The sequence below is a fragment of the Bos mutus genome, chromosome 2 (genome assembly GCF_027580195.1).
Source record: "Bos mutus isolate GX-2022 chromosome 2, NWIPB_WYAK_1.1, whole genome shotgun sequence".
NCBI classification, from domain to species: Eukaryota; Metazoa; Chordata; class Mammalia; order Artiodactyla; family Bovidae; genus Bos; species Bos mutus.
In genome coordinates, this window is record NC_091618.1 from 39528412 (window position 1) to 39555535 (window position 27124).

At 42.1% G+C, this 27124-nt stretch overlaps 1 protein-coding gene across 3 annotated transcripts in view; it reads left to right on the forward strand.

Moving 5' to 3' along the window:
• Window positions 1-5899: 5899 nt before the first annotated feature.
• Window positions 5900-27124, forward strand: part of PLEKHM3 (pleckstrin homology domain containing M3) — a 223240-nt gene continuing 202015 nt past the window's right edge. For 2 of the 3 annotated variants that reach the window (XM_070387515.1, XM_070387529.1), the window contains exon 1: window positions 5900-6047. The gene's annotated coding sequence lies outside the window, so the exon portion shown is untranslated. Of the gene's footprint in view, window positions 6048-6509; window positions 6571-27124 lie in introns of those variants that run through there. The other variant, XM_070387524.1, reaches the window with a different exon arrangement.

The following is a 27124-nucleotide window of genomic DNA, read 5'->3' on the forward strand; positions in this document are numbered from 1 at the left end:
CATCTGAATGCAGAGTTCCAAAGAATAGCAAGGAGATAAGAAAGCCTTCCTCAGCTATTACTGCAAAGAAATAGAGGAAAACAATAGAATGGGAAAGACTAGAGATCTCTTCAAGAAAATTAGAGATACCAAGGGAACATTTCATGCAAAGATGGGCTCAATAAAGGTCAGAAATTTTATGGACCTAACAGAAGCAGAAGATATTAAGAAGAGGTTGTAAGAATATACAGAAGAACTGTACAAAAAAGACTTTAATGACCCAGGTAACTATGATGCTGTGATCACTCACTAGAGCCAGACATTCTGGAATGTGAAGTCAAGTGGGCCTTAGGAAGTATCACTATGAACAAAGCTAGTGGAGGTGATGGAATTCCAGTTGAGCTATTTCAAACCTAAAAGATGATGCTGTGAAAGTGCTGCACTCAATATGCCAGCAAATTTGGAAAACTCAGCAGTGGGCATGAGACTGGAAAAGGTCAGTTTTCATTCCAATCCCAAAGAAAGGAAATGCCAAAGAATGCTCAAACTAACGCACAATTGCACTCATCTCACATGCTAGTAAAGTAATGCTCAAAATCCTCCAGGCCAGGCTTCAATAATATGTGTACCGTGAACTTCCAGATGTTCAAGCTGGATTTAGAAAAGGCAGACAAACCAGAGATCAAATTGCCAGCACTCGCTGGATCATCGAAAAAGCAAGAGAGTTCCAGAAAAACATCTACTTCTGCTTTATTGACTATGCCAAAGCCTTTGACTGTGTGGATCACAATAAACTGTGGAAAATTCTTCAAGAGATGGGAATACCAGACCACCTGACCTGCCTCTTGAGAAACCTATATGCAGGTCAGGAAGCAACAGTTGGAACTGGACATGGAACAACAGACTGGTTCCAAATAGAAAAAAGAGTACGTCAAGGCTGTATATTGTCACTGTGCTTATTTAACTTATATGCAGAGTACATCATGAGAAATGCTGGGCTGGAAGAAGCACAAGCTGGAATCAAGATTGCCGGGAGAAATGTCAATAATCTCATATATGCAGATGACACCGCCCTTATGCCAAAAAGTGAAGAATTAAAGAGCCGATTGATGAAAGTGAAAGAGGAGAGTGAAAAAGTTGGCTTAAAGATCAACATTCAGAAAACGAAGATCATGGCATCTGGTCCCATCACTTCATGGGAAATAGATGGGGAAACAGTGGAAACAGTGGCTGACTTTATTTTTTTGAGCTCCAAAATCACTGCAGATTGTGATTGCAGCCATGAAGTTAAAAGACACTCCTTGAAAGGAAAGTTATGACCAACCTAGATAGCATATTAAAAAGCAGAGACATTACTTTGTCAACAAAGGCTGGAAAAAAGTCAAGGCTATCTTTTTTCCAGTAGTCAAGTATGGATGTGAGAGTTGGACTGTGAAGAAAGCTGAGCACCGAAGAATTGATGCTTTTGAACTGTGGTGTTGGAGAAGACTCTTGAGAGTCCCTTGGACTATAAGGAGATCCAACAAGTCCATCCTAAAGGAGATCACTCCTGGGTGTTTATCGGAAGGACTGATGTTGAATCTGAAACTCCAATACTTTGGCCACCTGATGCGAAGAGCTGACTCATTGGAAAAGACCCTGATGCTGGGAAAGATTGGGAGCAGGAGGAGAAGGGGATGACAGAGGATGAGATGGTTGGATGGCATCACCGACTCAATGAACATGAGTTTGGGTGAATTCTGGGAGTTGGTGATGGACAGGGAGATGTGGCATGCTGTGGTTTATGGGGTTGCAAAGAGTCAGACACGACTGAGCGAATGAACTGAACTGAACTGAAGTAGCGTTTGTGGAACTGTTTTAATATTTTAACAATGGAATGGCCTTGTGGGTGCCTCCCGGCTTCATTTGTACTTTTACGCAAGTCCATTTATGCCTTCAGGGTTCTACATCTCAAATGCTTTTAATTTACCTAAAAAGGCAAACAAATTATATTCTATTGCTCTCGGTGAATATGACAATCATCTTTACTTGGGTATCCTTGTGTACATGGGGTGAGATATACTTGGCTTGAAAATTCTAGGCTATAAATACCACCAACATTTTTTGATTCTGTTTAAAATATTTTTTGATGAGACTTTTGTTTTACTTCTTGGAAGATAGCATTGCTTTATTGAATCCTGGCTTGACCATTATGTTATAAAGGAAAGTTTAGAGGAAAAAAAATTTAATGAAGGCATGCAATAATAGAATCGCCTTACATGTCATTTGGTATTTTACTTTGTTATAATGTACATTTATGAAGATGATTTGTGTGTGTGTGTGCTAAGTCGCTTCAGTCGTGTCTGACTCTTTTTGACGCTATGGACCATAGCCTGCCAGGCTTCTCTGTGCATGGGATTCTTCAGACAAGAATATTGGAGTGGGTCCTCCAAGGGGTCTTCCCGACCCAGGGATCTAACCCCTGTTTCTCATGCCTCCTGCATTAGCAGGTGGGTTCTTTACCACTAGTGCCACCTGGGAAGCCCCGTGAAGATCAGTAACTAGGTACCATAAGTGTGGTGGACAGAGGAGCCTGGCGGGCTACAGTCCATGGGGATGAAAAACTCTGGACACGACTTAGCAGCTAAAAAAAAAACACCCAAAAAACAAACCAAAAAAGTGCTGTGGAAAGTGCAAAGATGGATAAAGCAAGTTCTTTGCCCTTCAGGGGATGCAGATGGAATATAATAGTGGAGCCTGAAGCAGGACAGTGGGAATTAATGAAAGAGTATCCAGGAGTGGTTAAAAAGAAAAGTGAATCCAAAGTGTTGAGTGGGAGAAAGAAGTATTCTGGAAGTAAGCCTGGAAGATGGAGTGCTTTCACTTGTAAATGACGATGCTTTCAGTTGTAAATGACAGAAATCCAACACAAACTACCTTGTGTAAATAGGGATTTCATTGGTAGTATACTGTGGGGTCTAAAAGGTATAAACAGGTGGCCCTTCGGATTCGGAGTAATAATGATGTAGGCTCATGGACTGTAACAAATGTATCATCCGAGTGCGGGATCTTGATAGTGGGATCGGAATTGTGTATATGTCAGGCGCAGCTGGTATCTGGGAACCCTGTACTTTCTGCTCAGTTTTGCTGCAAACCCAAAACTGCTCTGCAAAATAAAGAAAAAGCATGCTATGGCTGCTATGTCTGGGATCATCCACTTGTTTCGGTGCTGAGGATCTGTATCAGTGATAATGTGTAAATCTAGTCATTCTGTTAATGTAGCTTTTTAATACATTTTAGGTACCAGATAGTCTGCTTAATGCATAGTGGGAAAAAAACGACAAAGCATCAGCCCAATGATCACCTACATTGGAAGCACTCTGAGGCACCTGTAAAATCACAGAATTCAGACTTTATTGTAGACCTTCAGAATAAAAATCTATGGGTGTAAGTTCAGGCCACTCAATTCAGCTGTTTTCTTGCTCTCTGTACATTCCCCTGCTCACCTACACCCTACTCACACGACTGACCTTCCTATGTACTTGCCCCAGGCCTCAACTGGTAATCGTTCCTATCGAAGGGGCAGTGAGGGGCATGCCCCTCTACTGGTTTCCCTGGTAAGCCATGAACCTATCTGACGTCAATTGTCAATTCCCCTTGTAACTAGCAACCACCCCAGGAGTGAAGACTGCTACCAGTCCACCGCACACCATGGGGTGTCACTTCAGATTCTTGCTTCAGACATATAAGATCACCCACCCATTAAACCATAGATGTCTCTGTTGCTAACTCCAAGCTCTTTCTTTGGTCTTAAAACTGGGCAAGTACAGGCCTTGTAGGTCTGTGGGGGTGCAACCCAACAATGGGTGTGTGACCCAGGAATTTGCAGTTTTAATAAGCATCTAAGAGCCTTGACACTCAAAATGTGGCATCACCTGAGAGTTCACTAGAGGTGCAAAGGCCCTACCACAGACTCTTGAATCATGATCTGCATTTTAACAGGATCCCCACACATTAAAGTTTGAGAAACACTGTTCTAGAAGATTCTGTTTCATGATGAAGTTTGAGAATCAATGGCCTGGGAAGACTAATGAGTATATGCTGCTAAGTTGCTTCAGTCGTGTCCGACTCTGTGTGACCCCAGAGATGGCAGCCCACCAGGCTCCCCCGTCCCTGGGATTCTCCAGGCAAGAACACTGGAGTGGGTTATAAATGCATTTATAGAAGCATGCCTCTGGGCATGCTTAAAAGGATTAGGTTCCTCAGTTAGAGACTTCTAGGAGAGGTGTGATGACACTTGCTTCTTAAAGAGCAAGGAGAAATTGGCCAGGCTAAAGGGATGGGGCAAAGGTGATAACTCTCATCAAAGGGAACCAACTATCAAAAGTCTTGAGGCAAAAGAGAACATTGCATGTTTAGGCAACAACAGGTATCTCGAGTTGCAGTGTAAGCTTTCTGACAAACTTATTTAAACTCTAAACATCAAGAGATTTTTTTTTTTTTAATTCAGTGGGGAAAGATTTTTATTCATTTTCCAGAAAGTGGGGGAATCATATTTTTCGAACCTTATCTTGCTACTTTCTCTGGCCTCCTTTGACAATTTTTTGTGTATGTGTCCATTTCTTCGTTCATTCATTCAAACATATATACCTTGCCACTGTGAAAGTCAAACTGTTAATTGCTCAGTCCGGGTCCAACTCTTTGTGACCCCATGGACTGTAGCTTGCCAGGCTCCTCTGTCCAGAATTCTCCAGGCAAGAATCCCGGAGTGGGTTGCCATTTTCTTCTCCAGGATATCTTCCCAACCCAGGGATCGAACATGGGTCTTCTACATTGCAGGCAGATTCTTTATATTCTGAGCCACCAGGGAAGCCCCTGATCAGTAGGCACAGAAGCCACTGTGCTTTGTGCCTGTAATGTGGTGGTGAGTGAAACTGAAATAGTTCCTGCCCTCAGGGAGTTTGGGCTTCCCTTTTGGTTCAGGTGGTAAAGAATCCGCCTGCAAGGCAGGAGATGTGGGTTCTATCCCTGGGTTGGGAAGATCCCCTGGAGAAGGGAAATGCTACCCACTCCAGTATTCTGGGCCTGGAGAATTCCATGAACTGTATAGTCCATTGGGTTGCAAAGAGTTGGACAAGCCTGTGCAACTTTCACTCACTCACTCACTCAGGGAGTTTACAGGTGAGGCTGGAGTGGGGGTAGAGATGCCAACAAAACAGGTAAGTTTTGTTTTTTGTTTTTTTAAATATGTAATTATAAATTGAGAAAATGGCTAAGTGTGCTATGATGGAGATAAAGCAGGAAACTTCAAGGACAGTCTTCCAGTCAGACCAGCCTATCCTCTTGTAAACTGGCCAAAGTCACTGGGGGTGGGTTGGGGAGAACTCAGGTCGCCTGCCAGTGTGCATGTACACACACACACACACACACACACACACACACACGCCCTTTCTGTTTTGATGTGAATCTGAATGGGGGTTCAAGACCTCTCAAAACCATCCTGTTTCAACCTGCAGGCTACAACATGAAAGGGCAATGAAAATTGACTTTCATCGCAGCTCCAAATCAGAAATGCGAAGCAACCTCTGGGTTCTAATAGTCCTATTTTCAGAAATAAGTTATTTCTCAAATTCTCTTAACCAAAGGAGCTGCTAAAAACTAGTCCCAGGTTTGTTCCAGGTAAAAATTTCGAATTGCAAGCATCCATTTGGGCGTTGAGAAAAGCAGAGAGGAGACTGAGGCACATAGCACTGTTTCAAGAAGTGTGTGATGAAGACTGTGAGAAAACAAAGAGGTAAGAAGGCCAGGAAGGTGCGGTTGGGCCATGCCTGGCGCTGGGTCCCTAGGCCAGGGAAGACGAGTCCTTGCGGCCTGGAACCTTGTGTGTCGGAGTCTCGCTTCCCGGGCTGCTGGAAGGAAGCATTTAAGTGTGGGACCGCAAGAAGCGCTTGTAAACAGAGAGCCGGGCCGGAGTGGTCGGTGGCCAAATGGGCTGTCACCGTGAGGAGGGCGGGCTGCCGAAACCTAGCCCCAGCCTGGAGTAGGTTGCAGGCCTTGCAGGTGAAGGGAGAGAAGCAGTCGGTGGCCAGGTGAGCATCTGTCTGCTTCTTTGCCGCCTGGCTGGCCACTGGGGGAAGGGTGTGGGGATGACACTATGGTAAATATTCGAGAAGCTCCCTAGGGTAGCGGTGATTTTGCTATTTCTTCCATCCTCTGGTTTTTATTTCATCCTGAAAATTGCACAGTAATGCAGTGGATAATAGATGAGAGGAGATTATATGATGCATTGTCTATTTATTTTTATGAATCAGGTGTATAAGTAGAAAGCAGTTGAAATAGCTGATCCTGTTCTGTGCGTTTTTTTTAGTCCTCCCCTCCACCCCTCCCTACCCCTCCTGGGTCCTAGAAACGAGGCCTCAGCAGAGCTTTTAATTCACATCTAACGAGGGCTCCCAGATTACAACGATTGTTCCTTCTGTTGACCTTGCTCATTTTTAATATATAGTAAATGCCACTGTGCTACTGATGACAAGCATGATTTGGTCTTCTATAACAGGATTACTAAGCTAAAAGGTTGAGATCCGGAAATTTTGGGCCCACTCCTCAAATAAAGTAAGTTAGTACTGAGATATACAAATGAATGACAAATAAAGACTGATCTAGATTTATAGCTTGCAAAGCAAAACAGATTTGAATTTACCCAGTTAAACCGAGATTGAGTTATGCTGTTGTAAACTTATTTGGAAGTTTTCTCTCTTCTTGCAAAAGATAAATATCTAGGCTTTTTTCCTGTAATATATTAATTTCAGTTGTCATAGTCAATTGCAATTTGTATTCATTCATAAGATACTTTGGCACACCTTAATATACAAGGCAATTTTTGTTTCATTAGCTTCAAAAAAAATGCTTTAACCAAAACTGGGCTGAAAGATCAGTAGACATGTAGTCTTTCTGGGTCATATAGTCTAACTTTTAGTTACTAGAAGAATATTAGAGTAAATTGCACATAAAAGAGTGTTTTAAAGTCATGCACATCAAGGAAATAATATTAATGACTGACGAGTTTGCCTTTACAGTGAGTATTTTCACAATGTAATGGTTCATAGCAAGAACTATAAAGCCATTCTGGGTTTGAATTCCTGCTTGGTCACTTCCTATTGTGTAACCTTGAGCAGTTTATTTGTTGTGTTTCTTAATCTTTGGTATGGGAATGACAGCACTGATCTCATAGGGTTATTGTGAGGATTAAATGAGTTAATATTTTGAAGGTTCTTAGAACAGCACATATAGAAATTGCAATATACATGCTTGTTAATAAATACATAAGGATATAGCAATGTTAAAAGTAAATGGTGATTGCCAGGAGCTGGGGGAGGGTTGAAATGAACAGTTGTTAAATGGGTATGGTTTCAGTTTTGCAAAATGAAGAGTTCTAGAGATTAGTTGCACAACAAGGTAAATGTACTTAACAGTAAGGAACTGTACCCTTAAAAACAGTTAGGATAGTAACTTTCGTATTGTAACTTTTCCCGCAATTACATCTTTTAAAAACAGCAGTGTTAGCAAAGTTATATACAGCAGTCATCCCTCGATACACAAGGGGACTTAGTTCCAAGACCTCTCAGATACCAAAATTCAAGAATTCTCAAGACCTTTATATAATATGGTGTATGTAGTGCCTTGCACTTAACCTACACACATCCTCTGGTGTAATTTAAATCATTTTTAGATTACCTATGAAAGTGTTAGTCACTCAGTTGTGTCTAACTCTGTGATCCCATGGACTGTAGCCTGCCAGACTTCTTGGTACTATAAGATTACTCGTAGTACCTAATATAATGTATATTCTATGTAAATAGCTGTAATTTCAATGAAAATGCTATGTAAATAGTTGCCTTTTTCTTTTTTTAAGTTGCTAAGTCATATATTACTCTTTGCTACCCCATAGACTGTAACCCACCAGGCTCCTCTGTCCATGGGATTTCTCAGGCAAGAATACTGGAGTGAGTTGCCATTTCGTTCTCCAGGGGCTCTTCCTGACCCAGGGATCAAACCTGCATCTCCTGTATTAGCCGGCAGATTCTTTACCAGTGAGCCATTAGGGAATCTGCAGATAGTTGCCTGGTGTCCAGCAAATTCAAGTTTTGCTTCTGGAACTTTCTGGAGTTCTTTTCCCCCCAGATATTTTCAATCTGTGGTTGGTTGAATTTGCGAATGTGGAAGCCAAGGGTATGGAGGACCCACTGTGTTCAGAATCTTTATTAGCACTTAGCAGGCCCTGTCTGGAGAAGGCAATGGCAACCCACTCCAGTACTCTTGCCTGGAAAATGCCATGGACGGAGGAGCCTGGTAGGCTGCAGTCCATGAGGTTGCTAAGAGTCAGACACGACTGAGCAACTTCATTTTCACTTTTCACTTTCATGCATTGGAGAAGGAAATGGCAACCCACTCCAGTATTCTTGCCTGGAGAATCCCAGGGATGGGGAAGCCTATGGGGTCACACAGAGTTGGACACGACGGAAGCAACTTAGCAGCAGCAGCAGCAGCAGGCCCTGTCCACAGCTGTCTTTGCTGTTGTGAAAATGCACCTTCTGGCAGTCATTAGTAAGATTCACTTATTGGTAAATTCATGCAATTAAGACATCATAAAGAGAACAAACAAATGATTAGAAGCAATACCTAAGATGCTGTGGCCCACACAATTCTGAAAATGCCCCTCCCCCGGGATTGCATGCTCTAATCCCTGGAACCTGTTGGAATGATGAAGTGTCACTTCCTTGATCATATTATGTTACATGGCACTGCTGCTGCTAAGTCGCTTCAGTCGTGTCCAACTCTGTGCGACCCCATAGACAGCAGCCCATTAGGCTCCTCTGTTCCTGGGATTCTCCAGGCAAGAATACTGGAGTGGGTTGCCATTTCCTTCTCCAATGCATGAAAGTAAAAAGTGAAAGTGAAATCGCTCAGTCGTGTCCCACTCTTAGCGACCCCATGGACTGCAGCCTACCAGGCTCCTCCGTCCATGGATTTTCCAGGCAAGAGTACTGGAGTGGGGTGCCATTGCCTTCTCTGGTTACATGGCACAGTTGAATATAAAATAGGAGAATGAGCTGGTGGGCCAAATCTAATCAAAGGGAAGTGAAGTTGCTCAGTCCTGTCTGATTCTTTTCGACCCTGTGGACTGTAGCCTACCAGGTTCCTCTGTCCATGGGATTTCCCAGGCAAGAATAGTGGAGTGGGTTGCCATTGCCTTCTCCAGGGGATCTTCCTGACCCAGGGATCGAACCTGGGTCTCCTGAATTGTAGGCAGACGCTTTACCATCTGAGCCACCAGGGAAGTCAAATCTAATCAAAGTGAAAGTGAAAGTGAAGTCGCTCAGTCGTGTCTGACTCTTTGTGACCCAGTGGACTGTAGCCCACCAGGCTCCTCCATCCATGGGATTCTCCAGGCATGCATACTGGAGTGGGTTGCCCTAATCAAAGGGGCCTGTAAAAGAGGAGAGCTTTCTCAAGCTAGGGAAATCCGAGGGATCTGAAGCCTGAGTAGGACTGAACATGCTGTTGCTGTATTGAAGATGGAGGGAATGCTTGAGAAGGAGTGGGGGCGGCCTTGAGAAAAGCAGGAGACCTGGAATTGCTGAGGGTGACCCGGCGTGGAAACGGGGACATCAAACTGAGGGCCAGCAAATGAATGAGCTCGAAACTGGATTCTTTACCAGAGCCGTTGGTTAGGAACACAGCCTGGCCAGCGCATTGATTTCAGCCTTGTGAAGGAGAGCCTGAGCTGAGAACCTAGCCAGCCCCACCCAGACTCTGACCTTCAGAATTGTGAGGAAATGGGTGTTGTGTTAAGGTTCTAAGTTTGTGGGAATTTGTTACACCACAATAGAAGACCATAAAGACAGGAACAGACTATCCGTAGAAGAGAAAACTAAGTGGCTAATAGTCATATGAAAGTGCATTCTCAAATAAAAATGAAAAAAAGAAAGAAAATGCTTTCTCTTTCCATTAATTAAATAAATGAAATTGAAACAACAGCAGGAAACTGTTTTTCCAGCTCTCAAATTTACATAGATTTTTAAAAATTCTAGCTCTTCACATCAGTTTATGTGCAGTAGAGCAGACACTCTCAGATGCTGTGAGGGGTACATAGATATTAAACCTTTCTGAAAAATTTGTTGGCTTAATGTCTGAAAAATCTCACTAATGTGTCTACTCCTCCTCAGTCCAGTAGTTGCACTTCTAGCAGTCTGTCCAAGGGAACTTATCAGAAATATTTAAAAAGTTAACATTCACAAGTGCTTAATATTGCTTTGGTTAGAAAAGTCAGGTATTGACAATAGTCTCAATGCCCAACAGGAGGGGAACAGTGTGAATTAATTATGGTGTTGTCAAAAGATACGGTGTTATACAGACTTTAAAAAGGATATTTATGAAGGGTTTTAACAGTATGGAAAGGTATTTACCAATTTTTGGTAAATAGGAGGAGATCAGTTAGAGAAATATATGTGTAGTAAGTGAAAAGTGTTAGTTGCTCAGCCGTGTCCAACTTTTTGTGACCCTGTGGACTGAAGCCTTCCAGGCTCCTCTGTCCATGGGATTCTCCAGGCAAGAATACTGGAGTGGGTGGCCATTCCCTTCTCTAGGGGTTCTTCCCGACCCAGGGATCTGAGTCTCCCACATTGCAGGCAAATTCTTTACCATTTGAGCCACCAGGGAAGACCATAATAACTCTCAACTATGTTTAAAAAAGCAGAAAATACACCTACATAAGGAAAGAGGCTGAAAGGGCCAAAATGGAGCAGCACTTTTTTTTACCCATTGGAGGATGACTAGGCATAGTTTATTTCCCCTGGAACATTTTTATGTATTTTCAAGACATTTAACAGTAAGTATACAGTAGTTGTTTATAACCATAATAGTTAACAAACATTATTTTAAATGCTGTTAAAAACCCTGTGCTATGGGGTATACAATGAATCTAAGACATTGTCCAGTCAAATAATGGAGAAAATAAAAATTCATAAATGACTAAAATATGTGTGAGAGAGTGATGTTTTAAAGAAAGGCAATGATCGGATAGGAAATGATAAATACGGTTGAGAAGGTTGACAACAAAGTAGGATAACTTATTTGTCAGTACGGATAATCAGTGTAAGCTTTATGGTAGGAGGATGGATGCGTATCATACTGAAATAATAGAATAAGGAAGCTCGTGGTTGAGTTTCCTTAAGTCTTTGTTTTCTCATAGATGGATGGATTTTAGGCTTTGGGCCATAGACTCAGGTTAATTATACAAGTGGAAAACAAAGAACTATGATGGATATATAGCCATTAGCGGAAAAAAAAAACCAAAACCCTTGCATGTTATTACTAGGAAAACCAAACTAGGCTGGTAACATCTGCATTAAAAACCATACAAAGCTAATACTTACTGAATATTTATCAAGTACTTAACATACTCTATTCCAGTTTAATCTTGTGTGCAGCTTTCCCATGATACTTGAAGTCAAGTCGTACATTTACATATTTAAGAAGCAGGCAGGTTGCAGGGTACTATTTTAATTACTGGTTTCAGAAAACCTGATTTTACTAGAAACCTGAAAAGGTTAGACCATTTGGGTAGAATGTTTAGGATTCTCTGTCTACGGACACTTTCCAGGAGCCCCAGACCACTGCTGCTTCTCCTCCTTTTCCTACTATTCCTTGGATAGTTTGATATGCCCTCTCCTCCACATCTGTAGGAAAGTACTGGAAGTGTCTCTTGCCCCACTGGCTGTTAGCCAAATGCTGATTTTCTTCATGGGGCATGTTTACCCTTTAAAAGAAACTGGGTGGAGGAATATCTAACAAGGAATTGCTTTTTTTCTTTTAGAGTGGATTTAGTATTCGGTTCTTAAGTAGCTGAACTGTATTCTAGCTTGGAGTTTCTGGTGCAAGCTAAATAATTCAGAGAACTGGGTACTGAGTGAGAGTGTGGTAAGAATAACCACCAGCAGTGAATTCCATGCCTATGTTTGCTCTGCTTCATTGGCTACTGTAGGTATTACCAGACAGCAATAAAAGCCCACATCATTCACCTTCATATTGACAGTAGGGTAAGAAGTTTATTTGGTCCGTGAGTGTAGTTAATGTTAATGGCAGCGTGAGTTATGAGCAAAAAACCAGTCAAAATATAGAGGCCATTGTGTTGAGATGTCAGGCATGCTATTTTTCACTAACATTTTGTTTGTTTTTCATACAGTCATTAACTGTCAATTTGAGTTTTGTGTTTTAAATTTGATTCCCTGATCATATGTCACATTAATGAGTATGGAAGAGATTATTCACCTAGTTACCATGATTATTGTAACCAATTTATAATTCAATGCAAACTGAAGCTGCCTTGGTCTGTATTATCCATCTTACCTGTGGACATTTATCTAACTGCAAAATTGCTAAATATGCATTTTACCCCATAATCTACAGATATGATTATAGATTTTCATAGAACAAGGAACGTGTTTTATAGGTTAGAAAACATTGGAAATGTAACCAACAGTTTTTATGCTCCAGGAAATTAGCTAAATGATCTTTTCTCATAAACTTTTCCAGAACAACTTCTCTTCCACCCTCAGGGATTCATTGGTTTGTTAATTAGACAAGTAAGAATTGAGCGCTTGTTTTATACCTTGGCACATACCTCTTATACTTGGAGCCAGAGATACAGTCTTGAAGGAAACAGGCACGATCTTGTCTTCGTGAAGGTTGCCATCTAGTAGGGGAGACAGACAAGTAAACAGGCTATTTTTAGAGTGAAAAGCATTATAATTGAGGAAATGTGTGTGCTGTGGGACCTCACCAGAGGGATGTCCAGAATGGACATGGGAGGTCAGGGAAGACGTGGTACCTCAGCAAAGACCTAAAGGCTGAATGAGAACTAGCTAAGTTCTGTGCCTGTGTGTGGGGGGGTGGGAGGTACGGGATAAGAGACGATGGAGATTTAAGAGGTAATCCTAGGAAAGTAAGTGGACTGGAGCTCTTATAGGCAATGTTAAGGAATATTAAGATTTATCCAGAAAATAACAGAGTTTTATCAATATTTTTAGAAAGCCCTCTCTGCAGTGTGGTGAATGGATTAGTGGAAGGAAAATATAAAGGGAGGAAACTGGCTGGTGTCTGAACTAAGGTTGTAAAGAAGGAGAGAAAGGGATAAATTTGGCAGATCTCAGAGAAGTAGAATTAACATGACTTGCTGTTCAGAGTGATTTGTGGGGGAGGGAGCCATTAGGGTCAAGGGTGATGATATTCTTCACTCTATGGAGAATGCCAAGAGGAGGGGCAGGCTGAGGGTTAGGTGAGGAGTTTGCTTTTGTGCATGTTAGGAGTTAGGGGATGTCTGAAAGGCAGTGGCATGTGTGAGTGTTAAGCTCAGAGAACAATACTTCTCATCTCCACGTGGACTTCTACTGAAAGCCACAGGGGTGGAGAAGATCACCCAGTGGAAAAGGAACTAAATAAGAGGGTTATGAGGAAAATAGGGGAGCACCTACATTATGATATGGGCATTTTGTTATTCAGTCACTCAGTCATGTCCAACTATTTGAGACCCCATGGACTGCAACACACTAGGCTCCCCTGTCCTTCACTATCTGCCAGAGTTTGCTCAGATTCATGTCCATTGAGTTGGTGAGGCTATCTGCTGCCTTCTTTTCCTTTTGCCTTCAATCTTTAAACAGCATCAGGGTCTTTTCAAATGAGTTGGCTTTTCACATTAGGTGGCCAAAGTATTGGAGCTTCAGCTTCAGCATCAGTCCTTCTAATGAATATTCAGGGTTGATTTCCTTTTAGGATGGACTGGTTGGATCTCCTTGCTGTCCAAGGGACTCTCAAGAGTCGTCTCCAACACCACAGTTCAAAAGCATCAGTTATTTGGTGCTCAGCCTTCTCTATGGTCCAGCTCTACATCTATATACGACTACTGGAAAAACCATAGCTTTAACTGTACAGACCTTTGTCAGCAAAGTGATAAGGGCATAGGAAAGGGAGCTCATACAAGGGACTGAAAGGAGCATACAGAGATAAAGGAGAAGTGTTGGAAGAGACTGTTAATGCATTCAAGAGAGCAATGTAAAGAGTGATTATTCAATAGTTCAGTACTACTGAGGGTTCAGGCAGTTGTGGAGTGAAAAGTCTCCCGGGTTTGGCAATAAGAAGATTGGTGCTGACCTCTGCCTGTGCAGTTTCACCTGAGGCAGAATCAGAGTGCTTCCACGTGGTAAGAAGCAGAGCCAGAGAGTATTAAAAAAAAAACAAAAAACAAATTTCTTTAAGAAACTTGGAAGAGGAGAAGCGACAAAGTGTCTGAGCTGTACAGGAACTTGGGGGACAAGGGGAGATGTTACTTCTTTATTATTTCTTCTTTGAGAAGAAATATTCCTTTTCAATCACCCTGAATCTTGGTGGTGTGATCACTCACCTAGAGCCAGACATCCTGGAATGTGAAGTCAAATGGGCCTTAGGAAGCATCACTATGAACAAAGCTAGTGGAGGTGATGGAATTCCAGTTGAGCTATTTCAAATCCTGAAAGATGATGCTGTGAAAGTGCTACACTCAATATGCCAGCAAATTTGGAAAACTCAGCAGTGGCCACAGGACTGGAAAAGGTCAGTTTTCATTCCAATCCCAAAGAATGTTCAAACTACTGGACAATTGCACTCATCTCACACGGTAGTAAAGTAATGCTCAAAATTCTCCAAGCCAGGCGTCAGCAGTATGTGAACCATGAACTTCCAGATGTTCAAGCTGGTTTTAGAAAGGCAGAGGAACCAGAGATCGAATTGCCAACATTCTCTGGATCATCGAAAAAGCAAGAGAGTTCCAGAAAAACATCTATTTCTGCTTTATTGACTATGCCAAAGCTTTTGACTGTGTGGATCACAATAAACTGTGGAAAATTCTGAAAGAGATGGGAATACCAGACCACCTGACCTGCCTCTTGAGAAATCTATATGCAGGTCAAGAAGCAACAGTTAGAACTGGACATGGAACAACAGACCGATTCCAAATAGAAAAAGGAGTCTGTCAAGGCTGTATATTGTCACCCTGTTTATTTAACTTCTATGCAGAGTACATCACGAGAAACGCTGGGCTGGAAGAAGCACAAGCTGGAATCAAGATTGCAGGGAGAAATATCAATAACCTCAGATATGCAGATGATACCACCCTTTTGGCATAAAGTGAAGAAGAACTAAAAAGCCTCTTGATGAAAGTGAAAGAGGTGAGTGAAAAAGTTGGCTTAAAGCTCAACATTCAGAAAACGAAGATCATGGCATCCGGTCCCATCACTGCATGGGAAATAGATGGGGAAACAGTGGAAACAGTGTCAGACTTTATTTTTTTTTGGCTCCAAGATCACTGCAGATGGTGATTGCAGCCATGAAATTAAAAGACTCTTACTCCTTGGAAGGAAAGTTATGACCAACCTAGATAGCATATTGAAAAGCAGAGACATTACTTTGCGAACAAAGGTCCGTCTAGTCAAGGCTATGGTTTTTCCAGTGGTCGTGTATGCTTGTGAGACGGACTGTGAAGAAAGCTGAGCGCCGAAGAATTGATGCTTTTGAACTGTGGTGTTGGAGAAGACTCTTTAGAGTCCCTTGGACTGCAAGGAGATCTAACCAGTCCATTCTAAAGGAGATCAGCCCTGGGATTTCTTTGGAAGGAATGATGCTAAAGCTGAAACTCCAGTACTTTGGCCACCTTATGCGAAGAGTTGACTCATTGGAAAAGACTATGATGCTGGGAGGGATTGCAGGGCAGGAGGAGAAGGGGATGACAGAGGATGAGATGGCTGGATGGCATCACTGACTCGATGGACGTGAGCCTGTGTGAACTCCGGGAGTTGGTGATGGACAGGGAGGCCTGGTGTGCTGTGATTCATGGGGTCGGAAAGAGTCGGACATGACTGAGTGACTGAACTGAACTGCACTAAATCTTGTCCTAGTGAATCCTTCCACTCTAAGACCACCAGAAAGTACAGAAACTAATGTTGCCTGAATAGTGCAGGACAAACCCTTGAGTAAATTAAAACCTTATCTCAGAGCTTCCAAAACTGATTGCTGTCACCACTCTCTCCACTAGTTTGTTGGTTTCTAATGAGAGGAGATCAAAGAGACTGTGGTGACCTTTTTCCTGGTACCAACAGACGACACCTGTCAGTATCCTGTACCCTGCTTTTGAGTTCTCAAAGCACTTACATTATGTCATTTGATTTGCACTCCAAAACAATCATTGGAGGAGGTAGGACAGGAATCCTTATTTGACCTACATTCAAAGAACTAGAATTCAGGTTCAGATGACTTGACAAGTAGTAGTGGTGCATGGACCCTTCAAACTCAGGTCTTCTAATTCCAGACCTTGTGGTCCAGAAGTAATTACCCTTCGCTAAAAGGTCAGATATCGTATCTGTATTTTCACTGTAGTGGGGTCATATGAAACCTGGGCATGTCATCTTAAGAAACAAGACTGAAAGTTGTGGGTCAACTTTGTTATTTTGTTTGAATCCCATATATACTGGTATTTGTCCCTCTATCTACCTGTCACCGCCCCCCCACACCAAAAAAAAGTTTAGTTAGTTTTAGTTTATTTGGATATACCTTAATAGCTGAAGCATGTTTGAATTACCTATAGTTACGTCTAACTTGAAAATATTCCTTTCAGTTCTTCTGACAGAAATACTTATTTGCAGGGTTAGTTTTTTTTTTTTTTTTAAGCAAACATTTTTACAAGTGTTTCTATTTATCGGCTAAATGAAAAATGATGTCTTTGGTAAACATTAGTGAAAGGTTAGGGCAATTAGGACTATGTAAACATTTTTGAAAGCACTTGTTTGGCCAAAATGGAGTCACAGTTATTATCCCCTTGCAGACATTCCAAGCAGTGTGTCCAAGGTCACTTCAGAGAATTGAGGTTAGCTAGTTAGAACAGCCTTTTATTCTGTTTGTTCAGGCACCTCTCATCCACCATTCCCTTAGAGAATTTACAGTGACACAGAAATAGTACAGAGGTGATTTTTTTTTTTTTTTTGTAAATTAAGTATATTTAGCAATTAACTTTCTGAGCTGTGGGATACACAAATAGAAAGATTTAAAAATAATTATTAAAGTTCTTACTGTTTGAAATTAACATTCAAAGTACCTTATGTGTAAAATTCTAGCTGTGTTATCTCAAGGTAATTAGTTTGCTGTTGTTCTACTGGCTGGTATGTGCATTTTAGAGGCTGGTTTCCACTCACTTACTGACCATATTAGCTTGGATAAGGTACTACTGCATTTCTTTAAATCTCAAGTCCCTTATCTGTAAAGTGGTAATAATAATAATAGCAGCAACTCTCCAATAGGGTTGCTGGGAGGATTTAACAGCGTAATGAAGATACAAGGCTTCACATAATCACTTTAGTAAGTGTTCAATAGCACTTTTTTTCCAGTAGTCATGTGTGGATGTGAGAGTTGAACTATAAAAGAAAGCTGGGCACTGAAGAATTGATGCTTTTAAACTGTGGTGTTGGAGAAGACTCTTGAGAGTCGTTTGCACTGCAAGGAGATCCAACCAGTCCATCCTAAAGGAAATCAGTCCTGAATATTCTTTGGAAGGACTGATGCTGAAGCTGAAGCGTCAATACTTTGGCCATCTAATGAGAAGAACTGACTCATTGGAAAAGACCCTGATGCTGGGAAAGATTGAAGGCAAGAGGAGAAGGGGATGACAGAGGATGAGATGGTTGGATCGCATCACCGACGCCATGGACATGAGTTTGAGTAAACTCCAGGAGTTGGTGATAGACAGGGAGGCCTGACATGCTGCAGTCCATGGGGTTACAAAGAGTCAGACGTGACTGAGTGACTGAACTGAAACTGAACTGAACTGAAGTGTTCAGTAAATGTTACAACGACTTAAATCTTGGTCTTGGCATAGGAGCTATAAGAACTCTATGTAGTTTTTTAAACTTTTGGTTAAATACACCCTTCCACATTTAAAGTATGTCCATCTACACTCAAGGAGTCCTCTTCAGGGCATTTTTGAAGACTTTAATAGTAGTCATTTCCAATGCTGGGGAACTATTTGAATCCCAACTACCGTAAGCTTATCATCCTAATGTCAGATCAAAACAGTCAGAGAAATAGGCCAATCAGAGCTCCAGAATTCAACTTCAGGGGGTTTTGGCATTGCAGACTTGTTTAGTAAAAATCCATTTCATACCAATGATAATAGTCTATGCATGTGTGCATGCTCAGTCATATCTGACTCTTTGTGACCCCATGGACTGTAGCCCGCCAGGCTCCTCTGTCCATGGGATTCTCCAAGCAAGAATACTGGAGTGGGTTGCCATGCTGTCCTTCAGGGCATCTTCCCAACCCAGGGATCAAACCCAGGTCTCTTGTGTCGGCAGGTGAATTCTTTACTACTGAGCCACCTGGGAAGCCCAATGGTCTGTAATAAAAGAAATTTAAACCAAGATTTAGAGATGAAAATGTAGTTTTTAGTGTTCTTCCTTTTCATACTTTGTAAACTTTTCCTCTGTCTATATGATGGACAGAGAGTTTTTTGGCCTATGTGTTATACTTAGTAAAATAGCAAAGACTTTTCTTATTTTTACCTTGCCTTGTCCTTATCTTTGAGGGTCAAAGACAATGTTTTGTCTGCTTTTGGCAGCCTCATTTGTTTCCTGAGAGAATTGGTAAGAGGCTGCTAGGTAGCCAACCAAGGTCATTGTCAAAAATTGAGTCCAAAAGGGAGGGAGAAGTTGTGGAAGCAGCCCATCATCACTGGGTACCTCCATCCTTTCAAATAAGAAGTGAGTCACCTTCTGCTTAGACCTTATTGTGGGTCTGGTACTCTCTGGGTGCCATTTAACAAAGATCTGGGCTCATATTTAAGAAGGTTCAAGTGTACCAAGGAAAGAAAAAAAAAATCAGATAATTACTTCTCGTGTACATTCACCCTAAGTGCCCAGAGGAACCAGTTCTGTGAATACGTGCTCACATATAAGCTGGTTGTTGCTTTAAAGGTTAAAGTGGTGAGTATTCTCCCTTCTGCTAATCAGCTGTGGTGACCTAAGAAATTAAGTCAACAGGAAGTGAGGCATGGGTTCATTTCTCATGACATCTCAGCCACCCAGCAGAGGCTTCTCTTGACCAGGGATGTCCCCATGGGTCGTATAGCCTTGGGCAGCTTGTGAGGAAGCACTTTGCATGCATGCCTCCCATTTGTGCAGTGGTGAGTTCGCGTTGAGCTAACCCTTTGGTGGGTTCTTTCAAGATATTCCGGTAAGTTGACAGCTCCATGCCAGAAGCAGCATCTTTTCTAGAGCAGGTCTGATTAGTTTTGTTTGTACATTTGTTTCCTTTGTCTTTGGTTTCTTTTAGCTGAAGTCATCTCTGTATACATGTTGTTATGTGATTTAATTGTGTTTTGTCACTTAAGACCTTTTATTGTCCCTTGATTTGTGATGATTCTTATTTATGTTCTTGTGACACCTTTTGTATACTTTTGTTAGACTGCTTTTTATACTTGGTTTTGTTGTATTTCCCCATAAGCTTTTTGAGGGCAGAAGCTGTGTTTTGTGACCATAGTATCATCTAACATAGTGTTTGGATACTTGGTCCATCCTCTGTGATTGCTTGTTGAGTATAAATGTTTGTGTGTTTAGGAATCTACTAGCTTCTAATAGGAATAGTAATTGTTTTAGATTTTACAAAAATTTCACATATATTATCTGCATTTGTGCATTACAGCTCTCTAATGGAGAGATGCTTTGAGGGATACAGGCATTGGCAGGATTTCAACTTTGCAGATAAGAAGGGCCAAGAAGTCCTGAGTCAGCCTGACTTACTGGAGGTCATTCAGCTTAGAAGGCAGTGCTGAGCTATCAGCCCTCTCCTGGTGTCAGCAGTGTGTGTTCTTCCTGTTGCTACACCTCTGTCCCATCAAACAGACTCAAAACTGGGTGGCTCATGGATTGGATTCAACTTACTTAGTCCTTGTTTATGGTCCTTCTAGCATCAGGGGCCCTGAGTGATTTAAGGTGATTTAAAAGGTAGTGGAACTTGTACTCAGTAATTAGACAGGGATTACAGGAACTTCTTTTTCTTTCCCATGGGGCCTTCGACTGACAATAGGTGAGTTATTTTGGTCTCTTTCATCATCTCTAAAAAATAATCCTGCTTCTCTACTTACCTCTCTTTGTTGAGATTACTACAAAATTTTATCAAGAAGCTTATCAAGTGATTTATAAACCACACACTAAACCATGCACATGAAGACAGTTACTCTCAATGAAGTCAAATAGTTGTTTGAGCTGATGACATCTTTAAATCTAAAGAGGCTAATCTAGAAAGCTACTTCCCTAGCTTTTAGGGTGTCTTGCACAGCTGGGTCTCAGTGGATGTCCTTGGCGGGCCGTTGCCTTCGTCGTGGAGGTTTCGTGCTAGCTGGTTTAGCTGAGACGGCGCCTCCACGTTGCAGTTGTTCAGTTGCTAAGTCATGTTCGTCTCTTTGCGACCTCGTGGACTGCAGCACCCCAGGCGGCTCTGTCATCCACTGTCCCTTGGAGTTCGTTCAAAGTCATGTCCATTAAGTTGGTGATGCCATCCAGCCATCTCATCCACCTTGTACTAGTCAATGATTCCTTGCTGCAGTTGGAGGCTGACTCTAGCGCATGTGGTTTTTATGATGGAACTTGTCACTTTCTTCACCTCAGTCCTAGGATGAAGATAATTTGAGTGGTTCCTTTGTATGCTTTTTTAATCACTATTTCCTGCCATGGAGGTAAAGGGAAATGAAAAACATTGAGTCTGCATTTTTAGACACTTAAGTAACTGAAGTTTGTGTCTGTTTTGTTGCTAAAACCAGGTCATTTTGGTTTTATGAAAATGGGCTTCTGAATCAGAAGCCTTAGCTTTCCAATCCAGTGGTTGACATTGAGGCATAATAACGTTACTGCCTTCAAGAACAGAGCAGTTGGAAATTTGAGATGCCATACTTATATTTCGTTTGCTTTCTGGGAAAATACCTTGGGGTGTCACACGTCTCAATGATTTTTGCAAGTGACAAACAATAATCACAGAGATGGACTGGAAAATGCTTTAGGTTGATTGCCTGAGGGTATTTCAAAGGGAACGTGTCCTTCCTGGTATTAGAAAGAACTTGAGCTCTAAATCACTGGGAAATTTGACCAGCTGAACTATGAATTTGGAGTGGTTCTCAGAGTAATTCCTAAGGGTTGCATAGGTGCTTTTGTTTTCATAAAAGGTCTGAGTGAGGTCTCTGCTACCTGACCTTTGCCATGTTATTTTTAAACCCAGTTTTAATAGCTTGGAAGCTTTTTCTAACCAAGAAAAAAATGTAAAAGCTCAAGTCAGTGTTTTGGAAATCATGTCAGATTTTACTTAGATGAGCTTATGAATTCAAATATATTTTTGCCAGAAAACCAGAGTGCTGTTTATATGTATAGATGTCAGTACTTTGAAAACAGACTTCATGTAGTTGTTCATTCAGCCAGTATTTACTGAGCACCCACTGTGTACTGGGCTTCTGAGGTGGTGCAGTGGTAAAGAATCCGCCGGCCAAGCAGGAGACATGGGTTCAATCCCTGGGTCGGCAAGATACCCTGGAGTAGGAAATGGCAACCCACTCTAGTATTCTTGCCTGGAAAGTCCCATGAGCAGAGGAGTGTGGCAGGCTATAGTACATGGGCTGCAAAGAGTCAGACACGACTGAGTGACTGAACCCCCGCCCCGCCCCCAACAGACACACACACACATTGTGTATTAGCCATAGTGTTAGGTCCAGTGAGGGCTGTAAACATGCGATGGGGTAGAATTGCTGTTCTTAAGTTGCTGTATGTCCAGTAGGGTAGGCGTGCGACTGCAGGAATCTTGGTATCTTTGCACCTCAGATTCCTCATCTGTAAAAATGGGAATAATGGTACCACTTTAAACATGGTGAAGCTTACAGATATAAAGTACTAAGCAATGTACTTGGCATAAAATATGCTTTTGTAATTTATCATCACCCTCATTTCAGAAAGAACAGGCACTGTGCAATGTAAGCTGTGGGCATGGTACCAAAGACGTTCTGTAGACGGTTGAAGAAAGAGCAGACCGTTTTAGGGTAGGAATCAAAGAAAGCTTGTGAAAGAGGTGCCAATTGAGCTTGAAGAGTGGATGGAATTTCAGTAGGTAGAGGTGGGAGATGATACCTCAGAGAAAACTGTAAGCAAAGTGTTAGAGTTGGGAAAGCCTAAAATTTGAGCAGTAGTATTCCAGTTTGGAGGAAAAGAATGTCTTATGAAAGCGAAGTGGAAAGTTGGAGAGCAAGCTAGTCCCAGGCTGTGAAAGGCCTAGATTAGAGAGTTGTGCCATCATCAGTGGGAGCTGTACTGAAGGGTTGTATTTGCTTCTGTCTCGCCAGTAACTTAGACCGCACACAGCCCATAGTGAGCAGTCAGCAAATAATCATTGAGTGAATCACTGAGTTGGCTTGAGACAAGTTGAACTTCATTTGGCCAGAAGATAAGTCAGGTAAAAATGTCTTACAAAAAGTTGGGAACATGGGACCCAAGTCCCATGAAGACTGAAGGTGGAAGTTTGGGAGGTATGAACATGGAGGTAATTATTGAAGGACAGTGTGGACAAATTGACCTGAGCAGTACATGTGGCCATGGTCAGAGAAGAGAGTTGAGGTGAGGAGACCAGTAAGGAAAGGCAGAAGATGGAACCAAGAAGGGGAGGGAAGAAGAAGGAGGGAAACAGAGACCTCGGTGCCTGTGAATCCCGAGGAGGAAAGGTTTGAGGAGGGGCTGGTTGACAGGCTCAGGGCAGGTCAGGGCTTTGCAGTGAGGGAGCTAGTGGTGGTGTAGTGAGGAGGTCCCTGGACTCAGTGGAAGAGAGTTCAGTCAAGAGGGGCCTGGTGCCAGGCTATAGGTCTTGCTGGACACAGCACACTCTGGCACGTTTTTTTCTTTTCAACGTTAGTTGTTTATTGGTATTTGCTTTTTGAGCATATATCTAAACAGATCGTATGCCCAAACTGTATATATAATCTTATTTCAATTAAATATTCAGTTCAGTCACTCAGTCGTGTCCGGCTCTTTGCAACCCCATGAATTGCAGCACGCCAGGCCTCCCTGTCCATCACCAACTCCCGGAGTTCACTCAGACTCACATCCATTGAGTCAGTGATGCCATCCAGCCATCTCATCCTCTGTCGTCCCCTTCTCCTCCTGCCCCCCAATCCCTCCCAGCACCAGAGTCTTTTCCAATGAGTCAACTCTTCGCATGAGGTGGCCAAAGTACTGGAGTTTCAGCTTTAGCATCATTCCTTCCAAAGAAATCCCAGGGCTGATCTCCTTCAGAATGGACTGGTTGGATCTCCTTGCAGTCCAAGGGACTCTCAAGTCTTCTCCAACACCACAGTTCAAAAGCATCAATTCTTCGGCACTCAGCTTTCTTCACAGTCCAACTCTCACATCCATACATGACCACAGGAAAAACCATAGCCTTGACTAGATGGACCTTTGTTGGCAAAGTAATGTCTCTGTTTCTCAATATGCTGTCTATGTTGGTCATAATTTTTCTTCCAAGGAGTAAGTGTCTTTTAATTTCATGGCTGCAGTCACCATCTGCAGTGATTTTGGAGCCCCCCAAAATAGAGTCTGACACTTTCCACTGTTTCCCCATCTATTTCCCATGACATGATGGGACCAGATGCCATGATCTTCGTTTTCTGAATGTTGAGTTTTAAGCCAACTTTTTCACTCGCCTCTTTCACCTTCATCAAGAGGCTTTTTAGTTCCTCTTCACTTTCTGCCATAAGGGTGGTGTCATCTGCATATCTGAGGTTATTGATATTTCTCGCAGCAATCTTGATTCCAGCTTGTGCTTCTTCCAGTCCAGTGTTTCTCATGATGTACTCTGCATATAAGTTAAATAAGCAGGATGACAATATACAGCCTTGACGTACTTCTTTTCCTATTTGGAACCAGTCTGTTGTTCCATGTCCAGTTAGATTTTTTAAAAACCCTGTTTTCTCTGAGTTCTGAGGTCATGACTGATTTTTGTTTCTTTTCCACATCTGTCAGTATTCTCCAGGGTTTTTATGAGTGTTTATTACCTTCAGAACTGGGCAAAACACTATTAAATTATATTTTTAAATGGTATGTTCCTTATGTATTGCCCATCAATACACTTCTCATTTATTGAAACTTAGATAAATGTAGCCATTTAATTCCATCTGTGTTTCTACCTGTCCTTGTCCCCTGAAAGACCTCTGAACTCTTCTTCTGAGGTCCACACCAGCACCATTTCCTTGTCTGCTGCTCCTGGCTTGCCTGTGCTCCATCAACATGCTCACATTACATGTCTTTATAACAGAGCTTAACCTCTTGTAGCCTGATTGCCCGGAAACATCCTTACTAGGGTCAGATCCTTTTGTGGTGGAGCCTTTACATTATGTAACTTGCAGGAGATTTCCGATCAGCTGTGGCCTTAACCAAAGTGAAGACCATGTGAGAGCCACATGTGCTGATCATTCTTATAATCGCCCTTGTTTCTCATATTTGAGGATGAATTGGCAGAAACTGTTTATCCAGGGTGTCTTTAGCATTGCATTTTTCTTCATAGTCCAGCTGCTTCTAAAACTACGTGCCCCAGCCTCTTGAGCACTCATTACATTCTGAATACAAGCCATTTAGTCAAGTGGGAGGAAGTCCTCATTTTTACCATCCAACTTGGGAGATGTGGCCTGTCTTTGTGGGCCAGACTGGTATTATTACTCATATCTGCTTCTGCCTCTGTGTGGGAGGACTGCTGTATTCATCCTGCTAATTAGCTTTGCCTAATGAGCATGTAAACAGCAGATTTCCTTGTTAGGAAATAGCAGTACACTGATACCGCATCCTGTTACATTGGGATGCCTGCATGGGATTCTTTGGGTTGAGTGTTTATGACCACACTTGACAAATGGACCTCAGTTTCTCAACCTGTCATGCTGGGGAAATAGCGCTTTACAGAAAGAGTATTCTTTATAAAAATAAGATAAAATGTCTGTAAATCATTGAGTTGGCTGAAAAGCAGGATGCTATAAATAGTTGGTTGCTGATGTTGCTGTTGCTGGGCTGACATGTCTTTCCAAGGAGAGACCAGGAGCACATGGCTGTTTGGGTGAGGTCCGGTGGAGGGCTCCGTAATCATACAGCTGTTTACATTTTTTAAAAAAGTGTGTTGAAATCGAAACAGCTACCTAGTGAACGATCCACACGTGAGGCAGTTTGATATTAGCAATGTTATTGGATGCAGGTAGCTGAGTAAGGCGCCCAGGAGTGTAAACAGCTTGCCAGAGGCCACCCAGCACATGTGTGGTTGAACCAGATTTAGAACTCAGTTCTGATTAGCTCCTGATTTCCAGTTTTATGTAGAAGCAAATCAGACTGCACCGCCACGGTGATTTCACTCAGTTCACTTTGTCAGAGGAAAGTACTCTCCCTACTTTGATCTGTCTGAATGTGTTATTTTTAGTTAATTAATCCCAAAACCAGATGAGGCAAGCTAGTAAGAGGTGTTCACTTATAGAGACTAAACTTGGCATTAGACCCTTGTATAGTGAATTTGAGGACTATACATCCTAGGGAAAAGAAAAATTCCAAGAGGAGAAAGGTTGGAACATGGAGCACCAAAGGTTGAAGACATAGAGATTATATAAGAGGGTCAGTAAGACATCACATGCCTGCTGTCAAGTACTTGGAATGTAGAGTGGGATCAAGAGAGGACTGTTGAGCATTCAGTACGTTGTGGCAAACCCAGGGTGTTCTGAGAGCCTGAGCAGTTTGGAACGTTGCCCAGCTTGGGCCAAAGCATGGAGAAATAAAACAGCAAGGTGAGTGTTAGCCGGGAACAACAAAATAAAGAGCTAGATGGGTCATGAAGGGCCATGAATGTCCTGTAAAGGAATGACAGTGCGTTCGTGCAACATGCATCTGTTTAGTGCTTTGTGTGTGTGTCAGGTAGTTCTCTAATGTACTTGGGATACATGAGTGAACAAAGTAAGTATTAATTCCTGCCCTTGAGCTTTCACTTTAATGAGGAGGGAGAAACACTAGATATTAAATAATTATTAAATTGAGTGGTACAATAGAGGATGGTAGATGTAAAAAGGATGCAGCCATGTGATCATGGTTAATGTAAGCAGTAGTGAGTCATGTTGATGGTATCTACTCTTCCTATGATATGATGAGAATAGCACCTTACCTCTCTGGTTTTTCTCCCCAAAACATACAACCATAATCTCATCACAAGAAAACCATCAACCAAACCTCAGTTGAAGGATAGCCGGTGAAATACCTGACCAGTACTCCTCGAAACTGTCAAAGTCATCAGAAACGAGTAAAGCCCGAGAAGCTGTTATAGCCAAGAGAAGGCTAAAGAGCCTTGATAACTAAATGCCATGTCTTATCCTGAGTAGGATCCTGGAACAGGAAAAAGGTATCAGGGAAAATTGAGGAAATCTGAACAAAGTGTGAACTTTAGTTAACAATGATATATTAATATTGGTTCATTAATTGTGATAAACATACCATATTAATGCAAGATGTTACATGGAGGAAATGGGGTGTGGGGTATACGCAAACTCATTGTACTGTTTTTGCAATAATTATGTAAATCTCAAAATGTTCTAAAATTTAAAATTACCAAAAAACTCCCATAGAGTAAAGAAGATCAGAAGTCCAGGGTAGAGATACATGTTGTAATTTAAAATAGGATGGTCAGGGCAGGCCTCATTGAGAAAGTGACATGAACAGTCACTTAAAAAGAGAGTTGACCATGTTGGTATGGGGCGGGGGCGAGGAACGGGTCAGCCAGTGCAAAGACCCTGAGAGGAGAAGATGTCTGCAAGTCAGAGAACCAGCAGGGAGGCCTGTGTGTGTGTGTGTGTGTGTGTGTGTGTGTGTTTTGAAGGGTCGGGGGCGGGGTTCAGAGACTATGACATTACAGAGGAAAGGCGATGGAAGCCATCAGCTGAGGACTTTTAGGCTGTTACCAGGAGATAGTGAAGGACAGGGAAGCCTGATGTGCTGCAGTCCATGGGTCACAAAGAGCTGGACGTGACTGAGCGACTGAACAACAGCAA